General features: G+C 35.0%; 1 non-coding gene across 1 annotated transcript; it reads right to left on the reverse strand.

The window, feature by feature from the left end:
* Positions 1-905: 905 nt before the first annotated feature.
* Trnak-uuu lies at positions 906-978 on the reverse strand. The gene has a single exon. It is a non-coding gene; the product is annotated as a tRNA-Lys (tRNA).
* Positions 979-4,517: the final 3,539 nt, after the last annotated feature.

Genomic DNA, 4,517 nt, shown 5'->3' on the forward strand with positions numbered 1-4,517 from the left:
TTGAACTGTCTAGCACAGACTACTTAGGGATATGATGTCTAGTAAAACTTGGAAATTGAAGGTAGTAGAAAAAAAGTGTGTACTAGGCCACACTCAGTGGCATAATTTCATTACTATCTTTGTAGTTTATGACAAAATGTTAATGATTAAAATTTAAATTAAACTAATCATTAAAAAGTGTTTCTGAGTTTTTAAAAAAAATCATTAACATACCTAATTTTAAAGCACTTTTTAGTTTGAGTTTTGCTTGAATTTCTTTCAAATTTTTTTATTATATCTATACAATGTGTGACACCGGTGTCCGATCCTTTAATGTCATGATCTATGGCAAATTTTATCGACAAATTGGCTCTCAAATTTTGTCTCTCACGGTTGTAAAATGGCAGCCATTTTAGTTTTTCTCGGGCTTTCACCAGTACTTCTCATGTAAATATCCTATGAAGATAAAAAAGGTCTCATTTGATAGCTTAACTTGTGTAGGTACTCGCTTACACAGGCAATATGTTATAAATTTCGTGGAATTGAACAAAGAAAAACCAAATTTTAAGAAAAAAAAGTTGTGAAATTTTTAATTCATGGCTTTTTGTCAAAAATCTAGCGCATTAAACTGGTTATTTTTTGTTTTAAAAAGTTAGAGGAGGTTTTCATCTTAAATAAATTCTTTACTTGAATGCTCTAAGTCAGATAGTTTAGAAGTTATAACGATTTTCTTATGAAGTATAGGTCAGATTAGTATGAAGCCAGAGAAAAAGTTTTTTTTCAAAAGTTGGAGATTGGAGACTATTCGTAATGTCGTTGAAACTATAAGGTCCAATTTCGACCACTGGGCGATCTCTAGTTATTTTAATTATTCTTCGAGAAGCACAAACAATAATTCAAAAGTTAATAAAGCAAAAATAATTGGCCGCCCGAACAGGGACTTGAACCCTGGACCCTTGGATTAAAAGTCCAATGCTCTACCGACTGAGCTATCCGGGCTGATATGCACTGAAGTGAAATTAGTAAACTAGTTTGACTAGTCATTTCTGTGAAATCGTTGCCAACTTGAATAATAATTTAATAATAATTATTTATTTTAACGTATTGCATTTGCTATTACTTATTGACATTGTGATAGTAATATTATTTTTCAGCTAATCAGGACGAGCTAAGCGAAGCGACCGAGCGAGCCCTAACTTATATTTTAGTTTATTAGAGTTGGTTTTCTAAGCAAGATGTTTTATTACATTTGGGTTCCGATTACATTCTAGCTACATCAACCCTGATCATCAATACGGCAATCATTATTCTATCAATAGTCAATGGTCAATGATAGATAGTCATTCAATAGTCCGCGAATTAAAGTCGAACAATTGACGGAAACAAGCGATTCGCGTAAACGATGTTAGGGCCGATGGCGTCACGTCTCCCAACTGCCGACCGCCAAGGCTCGACAGATAAACAAAACACACCTAAATAATATTATTCCATCATCTTGCCCAATTACATACTCGGACGCTTACTGTTTTAGTAGTCAGTAGAGTAGATACTTACTTCTGAATACAATATTATGTCAATAAAATAATTTATTCCTCTGATGTTGTGAGTTGTGACATAATGAAGTCGATTTTATTACTAGGTCCGGAGACTTTTATTATTTTAAGTACCTATAATAATATGACCTAATAGGTAAGTACTTAATTTACTAAGAATATTTTCCATAAAAAATGTACCTACCCCCGTTTTTGTTATCTCCCTCGACTTTGTGAATACTTTTTGGGAACTAGAGATAGTAAAATATAATATGTCGATGAATAAGCATGTTTTTCTACATTTATAAATTATTGTCTTAGTGCTGTTACATCAATAAATATAAGAGTTAATATGTACTTATGTACTTACATATATTTTTAAAGTGTGCTTTTATTTAAGTACTTACTTACTTAGCTTAGTAAGTACCTATATTAATATATTGAAAGCGATTTGTGCCCTAAATAACATAAGACGTATCACGTAAGTATAACCAAGGACTAAAACTTTTCTCTATGATGTGACTATTAAACGTACCACAGCTGTTTAGAAGTTACCAAGGGAGCCACTGCGCGACAGTTCACGGGCGTCGTCAGCGGGAAACGCGGAAATGTGGCGACCTCGCAGTTTCCGCCACAAAAAACATCACCCAGCCACCAACGATAGTCAAGTGATACACGGCTTAAATTACATTTAAATTTTTAGATTTTTCTTCAGAATCAAGTAAACAAATTGAATAAACATAATTAATATTAAAAAAAACATATAATAATTATGTATTTATTATCAATTAAAGTGCATCATCGTATCACGGCAGTTTTAAAACTTTTTCCACGAATTGAATAAGTATTATTAAAAAAATGTTAAATTAAAAAATATTATATTAAATAAGTTCAATAAGTGACATCTATTGGCCAAATTTACAACTAAATACAAATGTCAGTGCCATCTATACAAAAGCATTGAAAGTTTTTAAGCTACTACTTGTTAAGATATTTCAGTATGTGTCTGCTAGATGGCGCTTTTCCAGCAGTGTTTTAATCAATTCATAAAATGAATTCTAATTAGTTTATTATGCAAATGGTCACTAGTTCCCGAATAAAAAATTAAAGATGCTCATTCCATTTGACAAAAGATTGAAATTAAAAGTTACTGTGACCACGTAATGTTAACGCTATTGAACACGAGATGGCTCTTATTAATATTAAAATAAAAACCATTTAGGTTGGGTTGCACCAGAGGCGTGGTTAAAGTTAAATTTATGGTTATACTTAAGGCTAATTTAACTTTAACCTTAACTTTGACCACAGAATTTGACAGAAGACGTTGCTGGTCCGACAAGGCTTTATAAGAACGTGGGCGGGGGCGTTGCTGGTAAAGGAGAACTGTCAAAAATGGCGTTTTTGTATGATGACAGAGTTAGTTCCTTTTTCGCCACTATGTTATGGTTATTTATGGGGTCTTGATGGCGTCCATTTTTAACTTTAACCAAAGATTAAATTTGACATTTTGCCTTGTAGGTAAAGTTATAGTTAAAGTTACAGTTATAGTTAAAGTAAGTTGGTGCAATCCATCCAAGAACTTAAGCCTGCCGAACAAGACGCGAAAAAAATGTACATGATATTTAAAGACCTCATTAACCGATTCGTTGCCACCTTCATTTTCACGAATTCTTACCACAGGCCAAGCAGTTTGTTCGATGACGCGCCATAAGCGTCATCGGCCCTGCTAAACGATGACGCCCCACGTGCGGCATTGGCCACTGGTTGTGTTTTATGCACATTTAGACTAAGGAATTGTAATTACAGTATAATAAATTAGTTTTAACGTGTTTTTTAACAATCCTTGTATGCCGCGCCTGGCGCGTCATCGGCCTCACTGAATCTTTTTAAATGACGCGCTGAGCGCGGCAGTGGCCACGAATCGGTTAATGCAGCATCTGTGAGAAAAGCACTAATTTGTTTTAAGCGTTTTCAATCTGGAAATTTTGATATCAAAAATGAATGTCGACGAAGTGTGACAAGGAGGGTCCCAAGTTTCGTGAGAAAAGAAAATGGACGCGCACAGTTTATCTTGTTTTCTATAATTATTATACAGTATGAATATTTACATGTTTTGCAGTTTACTGAAAACTTTGATTTCGGCGTTTCATAAGCTTTTTGGTTTACAAAAGTTCATTATAGTTTGTCGGTTTCGGTTTGATATTACTATCCGAAAAATAATCCGAAAGAATCCGATTACGTGTTTCAAGTGTTAATCATATTCAAAGTTTAAAATAATTCGTTACCTAAAACTAATTGGTGTTGCAGGAAGTTTAATAACAAATACAAGAGTAACAATCAAAATTTTAATAAAATAAACATTCAAATGAATAATTAGCCAGATTACTTTATTACCAATTACCATGTATTCGAATAAATCCTACTCCGCCCCTCGGAATTAAATTGAGATTATAGATATAATCAACGTACTTAAGTACCTACTGTAATTACCAGCCTAGTTAAATTGTTGGCAAATTATGCAACGTATGAGCTGGCTTGAGCTTGAGACAAACAATATATTGGATAGCATTATTTAACAACTATTCGCATACGTCTAATTGCACGCACAATAACACCCTACCGAAGTCTGCCAAACTGAAACGACGTTAGATAATGTACGGCAACGCCACACCGGTCGGAGTGGGTGGTGTTAGGTTTTTCCGTTACGGGATTTCTTGATTCGGTCGCCTCGCCCAAAGCCCGCGATAGAAGCCATACAGTAGCATAATTATCCTATTCGAGGCACAGAGCTATAATATGAGGTACCTACAAACGTAACGTATGTACGTGCTACGGAAGCTACGGCGATGTTATCTCCACGTTACGTGAACTTGGACGAAAGTGTTTATGGTCGAGGAAAACGTGACCCGAGTGCGGTCATCCGACCGGGGTCGCCCCAGGGTCAGGTGACCGGGGTCGCAGGACCTCGAGGTGTGGAGCATGCTAAGTGGGCATTATCATGCGCGG

This window comes from Aricia agestis, chromosome 12 (genome assembly GCF_905147365.1).
Source record: "Aricia agestis chromosome 12, ilAriAges1.1, whole genome shotgun sequence".
Classification (NCBI taxonomy): Eukaryota; Metazoa; Arthropoda; class Insecta; order Lepidoptera; family Lycaenidae; genus Aricia; species Aricia agestis.